This window comes from Ambystoma mexicanum, chromosome 6p (genome assembly GCF_040938575.1).
Source record: "Ambystoma mexicanum isolate Mex_15411 chromosome 6p, UKY_AmexF1_1, whole genome shotgun sequence".
Lineage (NCBI taxonomy): Eukaryota > Metazoa > Chordata > Amphibia > Caudata > Ambystomatidae > Ambystoma > Ambystoma mexicanum.
The window spans coordinates 5,547,095-5,564,458 of NC_090935.1; the positions used below are offsets into that span (position 1 = coordinate 5,547,095).

At 47.8% G+C, this 17,364-nt stretch overlaps 1 protein-coding gene across 1 annotated transcript in view; it reads right to left on the bottom strand.

Annotated features, from left to right (window-relative positions):
• The window catches only part of LOC138511123 (zinc finger protein 84-like), a 32,100-nt gene extending 16,151 nt beyond the window's left edge, over positions 1-15,949 (bottom strand). The window contains exons 1-2 of the mRNA XM_069626608.1: positions 15,834-15,949; positions 3,652-3,787 (exon numbers count right to left, since the gene is read on the bottom strand). The gene's annotated coding sequence lies outside the window, so the exon portion shown is untranslated. The remainder of the gene's footprint in view (positions 1-3,651; positions 3,788-15,833) is intronic.
• Between the last annotated feature and the right edge of the window lie 1,415 nt (positions 15,950-17,364).

Below are 17,364 nucleotides of genomic sequence, written 5' to 3' on the forward strand. Positions count from 1 at the left end.
TCATTCCCGAGGCCACATGTTCCATTGGATTATTCTAATCCTAATAATTGCCACTTCATTGCACACAGCACATCTGAAAATACAATTGAAATCATAAGCAGCCCAGTACACTCTCCTGCAAGGAAACGTTGTCTCTTGCATACCGGCTTTGCTACTGTTTGAGTTCTCTTCCTTAATTATTTTTAGGTCTTCGCAATGCTTGAACATTGAACTCTTAACAATGTTAGCTTACTTGACTCTTGGCAATCCTTATATTCAATTCAGATATTCAAAACTAACGGTCTTTTGATTTTCATTCACATTTTCCCTTATATTCAAATCAGATATTCAAAAGCAAATGTCTCTGTCTTCGAAACCGCCCATTCCCCGTTTCCGGGGAACCATGTTTTCCCAGTCGGCCTCAATGGCTTTCTTACGGTTGGATTTCCCTTTTCGGCGGTTTTGAGAGACTCATCTCTGTTCATGGTCTGATTGTGCTGGTTCCTACTGGCATTTGGTGTTCTCCACAGCTTCTTTGCTTCCCAGCTGCTTACTGTGGCGCTCTGGTCAGCCACAGTCAGAGGTCCTGCACCTCTCCAACACTCCAGTACCTTTGCTCTGTACTGCACTGCTTTCTTCGCTCTGCCTCAGACTGCCAAATAGCCCCTCTCGCTCGTTGCACCAGATCACGATCCATAAACCCCCCAACGTCTCGGGAAGGTGCCTGCTCACCACCACCTCGCTGTGCTTCCCCTGATACCTCTCAGCTGAGCCTGTTATAAAGTTTCCGGCTCCATTGTAATGAACCCAAGAACTAGACCGCTCATTTTCCTTCGTCCAGTTTTTCTTCTGTTTCAATGGTGGCCCCCTTGTCTCAGTACCTAAGTAGTGTGTAGTGGGAATAGGTTGTCGAGGGAAGGGATGGATAATACCCTACAAAGACCTGGGGAATATTAGGCTCATTAGAAAAGGAAAATGGGGGACAACATGCCTCACTCAAGGGTGCCTCATCCCCACTTCCCAAGTCTCCGCCACCCAGGTGACCCTCGCTCGCATATCTACCCCCAGGGCCAGGATCCAAAAGTGACGGCCTTTCCCTGGTCACCTGGGTGAAGGATATATTAGGGAAAGAAGTGAGGACGCACTCAGGTTCATCACACTCCTTAGGCACCAACCCTGAATACAATAGAGTTTGGGGTGGGCTCAGGACCATCTGGTCCGACTATTAAATGCTATAATCTTCAGAACAGGCCCCAAATGCACTGCTCGATGTGCTTTTAGGCTTTTATGTGTATATATGAAATTGGCTCTGGTTCGCTGTTCAGCATGCATGGCACGTGAGAAAAAGAAAGCTACAGGTTGCTTCCGTTTTGTTTTCAAAATGCATCCCAAAAAACAGTCATTTATAAATTTGCAAACATCAGGCCTCATTACAAGTTTGCCGGTCCGGTAACTAGGGTAGTGGTAAGCTTGCTGGTACCGTAATTACCGGACCGGCAAACTACGAGTTCTGCTCGCGGGTGCCTTTTCGCCCGCCAGGTCTGACCTGGCGGGCATACCGGCCCCCACGAGCAGAGCATGTCGGATGCACCGGCACCATTCGCGAATGGTGCCGGTGCATCCGGCTTCCCCATTCCCATTGAGCCTATGGGGCTCAAATGGGAATGGAAGAATATTTTCCGGTGCCCAGGAATGGGCAATTATCAGGTCCGCCAGGGTTGTATGACCCCGGTAATTGCCCATTCATGGGTGCCGGAAAAATTCACAAGTTTGTCGGCAGCCTGACGGTTTAACCGGCAAGGCTACCGCCAAACTTGTAATGAGGCCCACTGATTCTTATGCTTCAATACATTGTGGCTGCTGTATTACTTGTTGGACTCCTAACTGTATCCTGTTGGATTCTCGAAATGGCTGTAAATAATATAGATCTACATAGTGGTGTTTTAAAGTGCAGCTTCAAAAATAAATGCAGTTCAAGTTATTTTATTGCTATTTTCAACTTCGGGCACATGTAGATTTCTTAGTATATGACAGAATCTGTGAAGATAATTTCTACTGCTCTGCCAGGAAGGCCTTACACACTACATTTTGTTTTAGGACTCATTTTTGATGTAAAAATCTTTCACATTTTAGATTCCACCTATAGGGCCTGTAGGCATATGATCCAACCAATACCGTGAAATGATAAAATGCATTGTTGCATACGTCCTAATAAAGTTTAAAGTCTTATTGCTGAGCCTTCATAAGAGGTGTTAGAAATGGGAACACTGAACTGTCACAGAATAACCAACCAACAACAAGATAACAAGCTACGTATGGTAGCCGGAACGACCCCAGAGGTGAAACTGCCATTTCCAGCCACCCCAGAATCTGCAGGTCTAGATGTATAAAATATATAGAAAAGTTGTTCATTCCAACGGGGAATATAGCATGTATTGGGACCAGATTACCCTATGGGAGTATAGACCCAACGTCCAGGCTTGTACTTCTACATTCCATAGATATGAAGGATAGTGTGATAAGTTACTGTGGAGAGGTGTAAGTGATATTGGGTAACATTGGGTAGGAGAAATACTCAATCCAAGAAGAGGATGCTGCTTCCCAACTTATTAGGAAGAATATCACCTCCCCAGAAATCCAAGAAGTACCTTAAATGGAGACCACAATGCACGGTAGAGGGGAGGTTTGGATTTACTACAGTCCCAAAGAGAGCGTAGACCCTCCGACATCGGGAAATGATACTCATATCTTTGAGACTTCATCTCCCAGGCTTTCTAGTGCGCATTGAAACAGCCCTGCCCCTCATGATGCCTTTATGCTGTGTATCTTAGCCATGCATGAGATTCAGCATTACCTCAAGCCGTGTAGTCATTTTGCACGTTAGCATTTACAGAGCAGAATGACTTAATATGTATTCATGCATTGAACATAAATTATAATTATAACTTTTCTTTTATAACATGCTTAATACCGACCGGTTTCTAAGCACAAGCCAGGAATTCGAATCTGTGTTGCTATGCATTGTCTTGCTTCCAAGAAACACACATTGCCACTGAGCTATCCTCCTGGTCCAATAAACAAGTATGAAAAGATTTGATCATTTCCTGTGGACGTCTGGGCTTTGAACCAAGCTAATCACTTGTTTTGGAACAACTGATTCCACTATGGCTAGTGTAGCTTCTGGGCTGCAACCCAATGGTCTTGGATGTGTTCCAATAGTTATTTTGGTTTTGGTTAATAGTATCCAATGTTCTGATAACAATAACAAAAGTCTGAAAAGACTACAACAGACTACCAGGCTTCTGGGCTACGCCGGATGTGATGGGGATTGTTGACTGATACCAGCATTGAGCATCAAAAAGAGGTTCTCCATAACACCGACCGAACAAGCAAACAAATACATAAATACGCTCACATAAAGCACCAGGAAGGGAGGCACAGTACACTCCTAAAGGAAGCCCTATTGGATACACATTAAGCCATACCACATCTAGATGCCAAGGGGCTCGGTATGCATGGTTTATCTTGGACTGCTGCGGTCTGTGCACAGAGATGAAACTACCTTTTCCAGAATACCTAGCCGGCCACCATCTTGGGAAACAAAGCCTCTAAAAGGCCACGTCCGTTTGCAGTCCGGTCTTGGCGTTTGCAGTTCAAGTGAGTAAAGCTTACCTGTTAGCAACCTGGTCCAGGTGGCGTGATTTCTTCCTGCGTTACTGCCTCCTTGATTCTTCCTGGACGTTCTTCGTTCGTTGGGCTCCCGTCTGGTTTCAGGACGAACCCCGGCATCTCTGCACAGTTTCCAGACCTGAAAGAAGAAAAGAAGCAGATAAGTGTTACGGTGTGGCATGAACATGCAAGTTAAATCCATTGCAATATCTGAAAGACCTGTTGGGTGCTGGAGTGCGTTTGACACTTGGGCAATACCTTCTTATCCGTTAAACTACGCACAAGACCTGTTCAGTGCCAGAAGTGCATTGGACTTTTGAGCTAATACTTAATTTATCTGTTAACTGTGAAGGGTGCTGATATAGTGAAGCTAACGAAGATTAGAATTCTGGGATTTGTATTTTTCCCACCAATTTGAAAGATGGGGCACTAAAGATCCCAGAATTCAAAATGGGGGATGAACTGGATGCCCTTCTGATGCAAGTCCACAAACAACTTTAGCTCTGTAGACCAGGCATTCACAGGCCTTTAGGGCAATAGCCCCATGTCGGAACCAAAAACGCGAAATGCCTGTGTGGGCCCGTTTTTTGGGTCAAAGTGGGGCAATTTTTTGGCCAAAGTGGGCCAGTTTGATGAGTAACTTCACTATGCGGCTAGTAGTTTTGACCACTGTTGCTGAATAAATATTCTTGTAAATGCTCAATTTGCATCTCCTTTTATCATAAATCTTCCCCTTGGGTACTATTCAAACAGTGTTCCAAAAGGAATGAATTCCCATTTGCAACTGTGGCCCACTTTTATGTTGGTGCCCGAGACCATTTTATGCCCCAGTGCGACCCTGCTGTAGACTGTGTGAACACTGGGCCTATCGGTGCTTTCTGCTAGTAAATAAACTGCCCCCCCCCACTGTCCTCTGTGTAGATTTGCACATTGGCACTAGAGTTGTTGCTTTGCTTGATCCTTCACCTACCTGCCTTCTGCATATGGCAAAGACTCAAGCTGGCAGGACAGATTCTACATTCAATTTGAAGTATCCAGAGCAATGGGGGTGAAACATTTCTTAGGTCTATTCTCAATTTGTGACACCACCCATGAAAGCATTCCTTCCTCTGAACTCTCATCACAAGGGTTCTTATGCACTCAGACCTGGAGAAACGGTGATGATGGGGCTGTGGTGATGTGGTGGTCTAGGCCAGGGGTCTGCAACCTTTGGCTCTCCAGATGTTTTGGACTACACATCCCATGATCCCTCACCATTAGCTATGATGGCTAGGACTGATGGGAATTGTAGTCCACAACATCTGGAGAGCCAAAGGTTGCAGACCCCTGGTCTAGGCCATATTTGTGCCGATATGAATTTTAACTTTGTCATTTTCAAAGTTATTATTTTTTGCCACTATCTTTAAGAAGGTAAATGAACATGTATTGAAAGAAATCAACTGCGCCCACTGAACGCTGTCCCTTTAGGATTACATGGTCAGTGGTGACTCCGACATCAGACCTTCATAATACACCAGGCAGGTGGTAAACAAGCTATAGTGATTAGAGCACTATGCAACCTTTCGGTGTGTCTGTGCTGGCTATGGCATTTTGACAAAAGAAACACAATGCCATGGGCTTTCAGACCGCACATGAGTGACTTTTCTCCCTTTAATGGGATAAAGAGTTGTCAAAACAAACTTTTTGTTGCAGTGAGGGTTCACGATGCCCATGCCATGTGGTTCCAATAAAATGCAAGGCGAAGACAATTTTCAAAGCGATGATCTGTGACTGAGCGGCAAGCTCATTGCTCAAAATGTGCATTATAACACTTCGACTAGTCACTCTTTCATTCAAGGCGATCAAAGAGTGAGCGCCATGAAAGACCAAATCTGCAGCAGCCTTAGATTCCTGGAGGATCAGCTAAATATGTGCAGAGACAAGTTTCAAAATGTTACCTTGCTACAGCTGGAAAATCCTGCCTGTGTATTCGTAAGTCAACTAAAAATCATTGGGGGTCATTCCGAGTAGGGCGGTAAGGGTTAACGGTCACCGTTAACGAGACCGGTGCCGTTAAACCCTTACCGCCCTATTCCGAGTTCCCTTTGCGGGTTGGTACTTAACGCCTGCTTTTTGCAGGCGTTAAAAAACCAACCCGCAAATGGACCTAGGAGCTAATTACGGCACCGTAATTTACGGTGCCGTAATTAGCGCCTTCCCCATTCCCATTGAGCCCTATGGGGCAAAAATGGGAATGGGGAAGGGCCCTTGGTGAATGGGGAATTACTGACCCCGCCAACCTTGGAATGGGGCGGTAATTCCGCCATTCACCATGGCGGAGTCGGAAAAATAACGGCGTCAACCAAGGCGCTAATAGCGCCTTGGTTAACGCCAGGGTCGGAATGAGGCCCATTGACATAATGGTAAGTTGAAGAACTTCAAATGCAAAAAGGCAATGTAAAAAAAGTTCTTTTTTTTTTGGTACAAGTAGTTTCAGTTGGAGCAGTTTTTAATGCCATTCCATAAACCACACGTGCCAGACACAAAATCAGTATGTGAGCAATAGGAAGAATAAATACAGTGCCAAGAAGGAAAAGGATTTACTTTTGGTTGGCAGCTTTAGGGTTTATATATTTATAATGGATAATGTTTTCTAAACATATGACAATGGGGGATTTCCCTGGTTCTATCATTGAATTTACATATAATAAGTTACACCGCGAAATACACTCATCACTGCGGGTATTCCCTGCTGCCATACCAAAGGCTAACATGTCTGTGATTACTGAACACTAAAGGATGTAACGTAAAGAGAGAGAGAGTGCGTGTGCCTGTATGCGCACAAGCGCATACTACCATCAGCCTCCATTGATCTGTGGCATGCAGATTATCAAGATGGCAAAATGTTCATCTTCACCAGTAGCAAGTGGGGGGGCTAAAAGCCCAAATGACCACTTAAGAAAAGCTATTCAGTTTGCTTTGCCAGTAGCAGCGGGGCTTCCCCACCCCCACCTCCCCTCCACACGTGGGTTTATGTTGTTTGGTGGAAGCAAGGGGTGGCATTTCAGTGGAAAGTATATTGAAAAGCCCAATTCTGGCCCTGGGTGCCTGGTTTTGTTTGTGATGATAAATCTGACAATTTATGACCTTTTTAGAAAATATTTGTTATGATTAGTTAACTCCACCTGCTATACCGCAATAACCATGATATACCGTCATTTGGCAAGGTTATCATACCGCCATAAAACTAATACCGCGACACCCGTACACGCAGGACGCTAATGCTAACTGTCCTTTGGTAAAACAGGGACAAACAAATCTATGTCTGAGCATCACTAAACTGTGCACAGTTATGTCCAGTGAAGCCATCCTGAAATGAGCAATATTGTTAATGATACCAAGCGCTAAAAGAGATGTTAAATGGTTCCATGTATTACCATGGTCTCCGTTCCCGTACCATTCCTCCCCTTGCCAACCCGTTATGTCCTTTTCTTTACCATTCACATGAGAATTATGTTTTTACAAATTGGGCCTCATTATGACCCAGGCGCTAAGTGTTTAACGGCGTCGTAAAAGGCTGCGGCGCCGTTAAACACCTAGCGCCTAATTACGAGGTCCCTTTGCGGGACCCGACCTTAACGGCTGGTTTTACCAGCCGTTAAAGTAGGGACCCGCAAAGGGACCTAGGTGCTAATTACGGTACCGCAATTTGCGGTACCGTAATTAGCACCTTCCCCATTCCCATTGAGCCCTATGGGGCAAAAATGGGAATGGGGAAGGGCCATGGCGGCATGGGGAATTACCGCCCCACCAACCTCGGAATGGGGTGGTAATTCCCCGTTCCGCCATGGCGGACTCCGGCATGGACCATGGTGCTAATAGCACCATGGTTTAGCACCGGAGTCCTAATGAGGCCCATTGGGGGTCATTACAACCCAGGCGCTAATTGCGCCAACTTTACCACCATGGTGTAAACTACGTTTACACCATGGTGGATGGCGGATTTACCGCCCCATTCCAAGCTGAGTGGGGCGGTAAATCCCCATTTCCCATTTTTGCCCCATAGGGCATAATGGGAGTGGGGAAGGCGCTAATTACGCCACCGTAAATTACGGTGGCGTAATTAGCATCATGGCAGGTTAGCGCCATGGATTTTAACGGCTGCTAAAAGCAGCCGTTAAAATCAGAATAGGCGTTAAGGGTTAACGACGGCGTTAACCCTTAACGCCTGGGACGTAATGAGGCCCATTGTCTTTGCATTTCGCTGGTTGGAATTGCATTGGGCCTCATTACGACCCTGGCGTTGGACCATGGTGCTATTAGCACCATGGTCCATGCCGGATTCCGCCATGGTGGATGGCGGAATTACCGCCCCATTACAAGGTTGGTGGGGCGGTAATTCCCCATTCACCATGGCCCCTTCCCCATTCCCATTTTTGGCCCATAGGGCACAATGGGAATGGGGAAGGCGCTAATTACGGCACCGTAAATTACGGTGCCGTAATTAGCACCAAGGTCCCTTAGCGGGTTGGACTTTAACGCCTGCAAAAAGCAGGCGTTAAAGTGTGAATCGGCCGTTAAGGGTTTAATGGCGCCGCAGCCTTTTACGGCGCCGTTAACCCCTTAACGCCAGGGTTGTAATGAGGCCCATTGTGTGATAATCCTGCAACATTATCAGTTCTTATATATTGATCATTTAGTGCTCAGGAAATGTGTGACACTAATTGTACATAAGTAGCCCAGTCTTGCGAAGGACCAAAGTACGATCAAAACACGTGTTGGCAAAATGGGCATGTGTGTATCAATGAATAGGCAAATTGGGCATGTGCCAGGTGGCACTATGAATGAACTAATAAAGAAATAATTTGGATCAGCAAACCAATGGCGTGTTAATTTCAACTATGAAACATACTAAATATCCATCTTGCTGTCTAGCATTGTAGAGACTTGCGCCAATCTGAGGTGCCAGACTGACATATATTCCAATTTCGAGGTATGGGGATACCTTCAGGCACCGACTCAGCAGCAATCCACCTGATATTAGCAACATTCAGCAAGCACAGCGAGACGAAGCATACCCCAAAATTACATTAATTATATTTTAAATACAAGGTAGGACTTTTACTGTGAAACAATACTTCAAACGAAAGCCGTACATCTATATGTATACCGACACATCTCATAATGTTCCTATGTATTCTACAGTCCAACCAACTCTATGCAAGCTGGCAAGACCCATAGCCTAAACCACACCCACAAAGGCAATATTGTGCTGGAATGCCCCCTACATTGCTCAATTTTATTCTTGGAGTGTTGGGTATTTTGAACAATTTCACCACCAGCAATGATGTAAACAATATGTACCACGTCATTTGTTATAAAAGGTACCTGCATTGTGCAGCTATGTTCAGGGACGCGCACATCCATTTCTCCACCGTGAGAATGCACAGCCAAAGATTCCAAGAACCTTCACCAACTGTCTTTACTCTACTGAGGTGTTTATGCCCAGGTAGAGTTTACAAATTTCACTTGTAATTTTGCCATATTTTAATGGCGTTCCAGCCCGAGGGATTGGAGGTACTTCGGCTGCAGCAAGTAAAATGCCTTATTTCCATTTTGCCCCCTGCTAACAGCAGATCTGTAACCATGGGAAGGGGATTGAGTTATTTTTATTCAACATTTTTGGAAGAGGTTCTTGTACAAGTTTACGATTTGACAAAACTGGAAGAACAAATGTAGTTATGTTGCATTAATATTACAGACCAGTCTAAGTGCTTCTCATAGAGTGACAGCAGGTGATTTGTGACAGAAACCAGATATTAGCATTGAAAACCAAAATTCCTCAGTTGGCAGACAGCTTATGTTCCAAGCACTTCCTCTAAAGGATAAATGGACATAACCGAAAGTAGACAATAAGCCATAACAATTACCTCCATTGCATTCAACTGTAGAACAAACTGCCTTCTCCAAATCTTGGGCAGCAGAGATCTGAAAATACTCTTTCAACTAACATTACATAGACGACAGGCTTGAATTAATAGAGCGACAGCAATAACTTTCTAATTCCTGCAACCTTAAAAACGTGCTTGTAATGTTATGGAGCAAAAATGGGGACAAAATGTGGGTGAAGTGGTGTAGTTTGGAGAGCGCAGGCAAGAGTTTGTTGAAGGGTGGAATTTGGTAATGGTGCAGGGTGTTGTGTTTGAATACCCTGACCTCCGATGCACACGTGAGGTCAGGATTCTATTCGCGGGCCGGCACAGGCCTCGAGCATACAGCACGCAATAAGACACTGTGGGCCTCATTACACGGATGGCGGAGAACCATGGCGCTATTAGCGCCATGGTTCATGCCGGCAAAATACCGGACCCGCCTTGGTGGAAAGGGGAATTACCGCCCCATTCCAAGGTCGGCGGGGCGGTAATTCCCCCTTCCACCATTGCCCTTCCCCATTCCCATTTTTCCCCATAGGGCATAATGGGAATGGGGAAGGCGCTAATTACGGTACCGCAAATTGCGGTACCGTAATTAGCTCCCTGGGTCCCTTTGCGGGTTGGTTTTTAACGTCTGCAAAAAGCAGGCGTTAAATTCCCCAACCCGCAAAGGGACCTCGTAGTAAGGCGGTAACTGTGCCGGTACCGGTAAACCCTTACCGCCATCCGTGTAATGAGGCCCTGTGACTGCTTCGTTTGCATACTTGCTCCGGACTAACGTAGTTCCGGGCAAACTTTATTACCACCCACAGCACATGACTCGGGTCTCCTCTCGTCCACGTGACTGGGCTTACTCTGGCTACACCACATTTCTCCCAAACTTAGAATGTTAAACAACATAACTTTTCTTATAACTCAATAGTCTTTTGCTACTGCCTCTCCATTCCGTTACTTCAACAGTATATTCCTTGCAGCAGGTACCTGTTGAGGAGGGAGGATGGCTTTGGTCTCTCTCTCTCTCAGCTGGTACCGCAGATTGGTTCTCCCTGGCTCTTCTGCCCGGGGGGGTGGGTGCTGGAGGGGAGTCTCGGCGCTGTCATGGGCTGCTGGGAGAACTGTTCATTCGTCGTCTGGGATGATGATTCTTCCCCAGTCGGCTCTGGTGTTCCATGTCTTGGCTGAGTGCTCTAACCACTTGGTCGGTGTTCGGGTTGCTCCTTCCACATCATATCTGGGCCCTTCCGGAAATAGGACACGTTTCTTGTCACTACTTCGGCCTCTCAGGTGGCAGTGATCATGCTATGGTTAGCGTATTGAACTGTCCACGGGCGAGACTCATAATTCAGCGTCATTTTCTTTTGGGGTGCCCTGTTCTTCACTAGTACAGTGTCCCCTGGCTGCAGTTCCCTGTGTCGAGCATGATGCTTTTTGCTCTCTTGATCATTCCTTCTGACCCATCTCTCTTTAATGAGGGGTATGTTGGGATCAGGGCTTACCCAGCTCGGGGGTACTGGGAGCTCTGCTTGAATCGGCACTCCAAACATGAGCGCTGGTGGGTTCACCGCTGTTGACATGTGTGGGGTCTGACGATGGGTCCGCAGAAACCTGTACACTGCGGTCAGCCATGACTGGTTCTGTTCTTTGGCGATTCGCATTACTTTGTTCAGGGTCCCCATGAACCGTTCTGCGTTGCCATTGGCTAGCAGCCAGTATGGGGTGATCTTCCTGTGTTTGATGCTCAGGTCTTGGAGAAATTGTTCAAGGTCTTGACTAGTGAACGGTTTCCCATTGTCACTCTTCAGCTTGGTGGGTATTCCATGTACTGCAGATATTTTTTCAAGCACAGTGATCACTGACTCCGCGTTTGTGGATTTTACATGTTCAACTTCTGGGTAGCAGCTAAATTTGTCTACTAGGACTAGGCGATACCCCTCTCCGGCAATGATGCAAAACTCAATGCTTAACGACTCCCATCTTGTATGGCTCCATGATGCACTGAGGATTAGTTCAGGAGCTGATAACCTCCTTGAGGATTGACATGCCACGCAGGATTCAATCAATTCTATCACGCGTTGATGCATTTGCCGCATCCACATGCTGGACTTTAGGTATGATTGTATCTTAACTATGCTTTGGTGGCCCCTGTGTGCCAGCTTCAAGGCCCTTTCTTCCGGGGTGCCTGGCAGGATGATTCTGTGTCCTTTTAGTAAAATGCCTTCTCCCGACAGTGTGAGTTTGTGGTGGATCCTAAACAAAGCATGTCGTTTTTCTTCGGCTGCTGGTGTGCGCTGTGCTACCGCTCTCAGGACATTTTTCCTGTCAATGGATTTGACTCATTGGATGGTTCGTAGCAGGCAGCATCAGTCCTTGTTTCGTCCGCTATCTCTTGAAGCGTGAGTGATCATGGCCGCATGCATGCTACGGCATGGCACACGTGCTACTCTGTTTCCGCTGCATGTTGATCTTCGACCCAGGTGGCGGGGCGTGGATGGCGGGAGAGGTAGTCCGCTGGGTTTTCAGCTCCGGCCCTGTATTCCACATCAATATTAAATGGTTGTACCTGCAGCATCCATTTTTCTAGTCTTGCTGGGGCATGTGGCACAGACCCTTTGAAGATTGGGATCAGTGGCTTATGATATGTGAAGACCTTGGCCGTTTTCCCTAATAGCTATACTCTGAAATGGCGACAGCCCCAGAGGATTGCCAGTGCCTCTGTCTCGATGTCCGCATAATTCTGCTCTGTTTTCGTTAGTGCTCGGCTGGCAAATGTGATCGGGTGAATGTTGCCATCTTTATCCACTTGCGTGAGGACAGCTCCTAGCCCTACCGGGCTGGCATCCACTGGGAGTTTGGTTTCTCGTTCAATGTTGAAGAACGCCATTCTTGTAGTGCTCGACAGCGAGTTCTGTATTTGTTGGAATGCTAGTTCATGCTGTGTCATACATTTCCACTGTTTGTCCTTTTTTGTCAATTCCCTTAGAGGTGCTGCAAGGGTGGCAAGGTCGGGTATAAACCTTGCACAGTAAGTCACCATGCCCATGAAGCTTCTTACTTCTGTTGCCGAGGTTGGTGCTTTTGTGCTTTTTATGTCACTCACTTTGGCTGGGTCTGGTGACACGCCCTCAGAGTTGAAGACATACCCGAACAAACTGAGCTCTTCTTTGTTGAACTCGCATTTTTCTACGTTCAGGGTGAGCCCGGCCTCCTCCAGACGTTGCAGGGCTGCGGCATGCCTCTCGTGGTGTTCGTTAGTGGTGGTACTGTATACCAGTATATCGTCACTTATGTTGGTGGTTCCTATCAGGATGTGCAGGACTTTTCTAATCTCGTTTTGGAACACCTCTGCCGCTGAGGATATGCCAAAGTTTAATCTATTATATCTTTGGAGGACTAAATGGGACACAGCTGGTGATAACCGGACGTCTAACTTGCTGTAATACCTGGCTCCCGTCAGGTCTACGAGTAGTTTGTCGATGGTTGGCGTGATGTAGCGTTCCTGTCCGATGGCCGCATTGGGAAGTCTCATGTCTATGCATATCCTTACAGCGTTCGGTTGCTTTGGTTTCTGTGTGACAACCATCGGTGTCACCCATGGGGTGGGCCTGCATGTCTTTTCTATTATTCCAGACGTTTCTAGCTCCCTTGCAAATGCTTCCCTCATGCGAAAGGGAATGCAGCGGTGCCGTACAGCTTTTGGCTCTATTGTCTGATCGATGTCCAGCTTGATAGTTCTGCCGCAGAGGCACCCAATGCCTTGGAACACTAAGTGGTGTTTTCCGCGAAGGTTGTCGCTCTCCGTCGGATTGATGCTGAACGCGAACTGTATCAGGTGCAGCTTTTCTGCTGTTCGGCAACTCAGTAGTGTCTCTAAGCCAGCATCCACTACATATATTCTTGTCCAGCATGAAGTCCCATCGTATGTTAGGTTAGATCGGAACAACCATTGTACTGGTAGGGGTTTCCTGCTGCCATATGCAAATAGTTTTACCCGCCTGTCTTGAAGCACCAGTTTTGGGTTGAGTTTGTTGTAGGTGTCGGTAGGCATGACGTTGACTGTTGCCCCGTGTCAATGACTACCTTGGTGGGGCTTACATCTGACAGGATGGTGCAGGATGGTCGTTTGTTGTGTTTTTTCTTCGTCCCATGTTTTGTTCTGCGTGGCTTTATAGCGGAGATCATGTGTACCCAATGTACTTTCTTGCTCAATTTCTTCTGTCTTTCTTTCCTGTGTCTGTCTGGGGATGCACTTTCGTTAGAGGATTCCTCGGTCTCACCGTCACTGGGCGATCTCTGCGTGCTGTCGACTGCTCTTGCTCTCCCCTTTCCTCTCGGTTGGCGAGAAGTTTTGTGTTGGTTGGAGTCTTTTCAATGTTCCTGTTGTTTCTTGTTAGCCGTGACTTCCTCCTCTTTTTGGGGGCTATCTAGCAGGTGTTGTATCATGGCTTCAATCACTGCCACCTGGTCCTCTGTTTGTTCTCTGAGCCTTCTCATTTCTAGTATGCGGGATAATGGGACTTTTTCTCTGATAAAACGGCCCTTCGCAGCTTCTTAGACGATAGTCTATTTATAATTTGTAGGTGGATTGTGAACTCTTCGTTGGGAAATTCGCACCCCACCGCTAGTTCCCTCAGCCTGGCATGGAAATCATCCATAGTCTCCTTTTCCCTTTGGCGGGCCATGCAGAAGTCAAACCGTTCGTAGTCTGGATTGAGGTCTGGCTTGAATTTGGCTGTGTTGTAGTCTGCTGCTCTGTTGTTAGCAGCGGTTGAAGTGTACGAAAAGAAGTAGTGGAACTATGTTCCCTGCTATCATGCACCCACTCCCCACAAACCCCATCACTACACCGCCTCCCACACACAAAACACACCCTCAAACACATGCACCTGCTGTCTAAGGGAGTGTTCAGTGCAGTGCACTGAAAGAACAAGTTTCAATTTGTTCCTACACTGTTATTTTAAAACAAAACAGTTCTGGAACGGTTTCCTTTTAAAATAAAAGTATAGGAGCAGTAAAACTTAATTTATAAAAGTAGAGGAGCACCGCTCCCAACCGCTCCTGCTCTCTTCGACCACTTTTTGTTAGGGAGCTTGTTAAACAGGCGCACTGCCGCGGCACCAATGTTCAGTAATAGGAGTCAGAGTTTATTTTTTCCCTCTGTAATGTCTCTTGCTTGTAGATGCAGTTCGAACTGCTGTAGCCATATACCACACCGGAGCGCTGCTCCTGTGGTGTAGGGGTCGAACGGCCCCATGAGCGTGGTTTGTAATGTCTCTGGCCATTCGGCCTGATGATGTTTCTTCTCTATCTGCACTGTTGCCCCCTGATCCTGATGGGCTAGCATTTGGGCTCGACCTGGTAACTAAGGTGGTCTCTGCTTGTTGGCTATATGGTATGCGTACTTTCCTGTGCTTTCTCCTCAGCGAAGGCACGTGCAGGCACGTATTTGCCACGCAATTCTCTTTGCAAAATGGTAGGTGTGATCTGGTTCCACACCTTTCCCACTGGTCAGGTGTGAATGCATCTGTAGAACCTCCAGTGGCAGTGCTGCTGGGTAACTAATTGTTTTGCAGTTCGTGGTCTTTATACCTTATGGGTATCTCTACCATCTGCACAGAGGCAGGCAGTAAGCATTTGTTGAGGAAAAAGAAAACCGTTGCAGTCATGGGCGAGTTTACCGGCGTGTGTGGAATGTTCAAGTGGAAATGTTATAGAGTCTTTGAAGTGTCTGGTAGCTTCCTGGCTTGTGGAAGTGCAACGTCGTGATTTCAGCCTCCGCGTCTGCTCTCCTTCACAGAAGACACACGCGTATAGTGTCGGTCTTCGTGGCCAGTGTTGTGTTGGAATACCCTGACCTCCGATGCACACGGGAGGTCGGGATTCTATTGGCAAGCCCGCACAGCACACAATAAGAGACTGCGACTGCTTCCTTGGCAAACTTTATTAGCACCCACATCACGTGACTCGGGCCTCCCCTCGTCCACGTGCCTAGGCTTACTCTGGCTACTCCACACAGAAGGTTGGGGGCTGGGGAGGAATGGGGAATGGAGAAGGGGGCAGGGGCGGACATGATGTGTCCAGGGGGACAGGAGGGGGGGGGGAGCCTCAGAAGCAGAGCCCGTCCTTCTGACGTTGTGCAGAGTAGGGGGACACATTGGGGCGTTTGGATCTGGAAAGGGCAGATATCGTGATGTTTCCACATCCTGACAGCTGCCCTCCCATCCCCCACAGGAATGCACCCTCCATTGCCTGCCAGAACAGTCGCCGGCCACTCACCGAGAGCGAGAAAAAGATGGGGAAGTATTTAACGGGTTCAACGGCGGCACCTTCTGTCCCAGGGAGACGGCAGCGAAAAGGGACCGCGGATCAGCCTGGCCGCAAAGCGGAAGAACGGGCATGCGCAGTGCAGAGATGGTTCCACAGAGCATGCGCAGGAGAGGATGAGGTGCTGCACATGCGCATTACAAAGAGACGCATCCATCACTAGAGCATGCGCAGAAGGGACTGGGCAGCGGGTCGTGCGTAAGGCACAGACGCCTCAGCAGGGCATGCGCTGGCGGAGGAGGAGGAGGAGCGGGGCATGCCGGGTCGCCACCCGAAGAATGGACATGCGCAGTGCGGACAGCCGTTGCTTCAACTGATCATGCGCGCGAAGAGGATGGTAGACGGCCCTTCGTGCGCATGCTCACTGGTGGCATTCTTCCGCAGAGGTGAGCAACCTGCCGAAATAGAAACCACCAAATCATGCGCAGGAGGAGGATAATGAGCCGGGCGCTCGTGTATTTGTGAACAGGTGCGCATGCGAAGGGCTCGGAGTCGTACACAGGACTGCGACACAAGTCGCGCGCTGCAACAGAAATCACCGCAGTGACGAGACAGTATCATCGAGCATGCGCAGGAAGGAGACAAGGAGCGGGCATCTCGGGACATCTTGCGCATGCGCTTTGTTCCCCGTCCTTCGTATGACCAGAGCATGCGCAGGAAGAGAGTGGTGTGGCATGGACGTTTCGGGTTAGGACGCACTGCGCATCCGCCATCATGTAGTGCATTCCCCGTCACAATGCGCATGCTCAGCAGTAGTCTCAGCGGTCTTTAGAGTTTGGGACACAGTGCGCATGCTCAGCAGTAGTCTCACCGGTCTTTAGAGTTTGGGACACAGTGCGCATGCTCAGCAGTAGTCTCACCGGTCTTTAGAGTTTGGGACACAGTGCGCATGCTCAGCAGTAGTCTCACCGGTTTTTGGAGTTTGGGACACAGGGCCTCATTACACGGTAGGCGGTGAGCCATGGCGCTATTAGCGCCATGGCAATAGCGCCATGGCTCATGCCGGTAAAATACCGGCACCGCCTTGGCGGAAAGGGGATTTACCGCCCCATTCCAAGGTTGGAGGGGCGGTAAATCCCCCTTCCGCCATTGCCCTTCCCCATTCCCATTTCTGCCCCATAGGGCTCTATGGGAATGGGGAAGGCGCTAATTATGGCACCGCAATTTTGCGGTGCCGTAATTAGCTCCGAGGTCCCTTACCGGGTTGGATTTTAACGCCTGCAAAAAGCAGGCGTTAAATCCCCCAACCCGCAAAGGGACCTCGTAGTAAGGCGGTAGGGATTTACCGGTACCGGTATTTTACCGGTACCGGTAAATCCCTACCGCCATCCGTGTAATGAGGCCCACAGTGTTAGTCAGATTCCCGCGCAGGTTCTTGAAGCCAATCGCCATGAGGTGCTGTTGGTCACAGATGACGTCAGTCCAGAGCAAGGAAGGAAATCTAATTTACTAAGTTACAGGAGCAGATTAAACAGAACAGGGA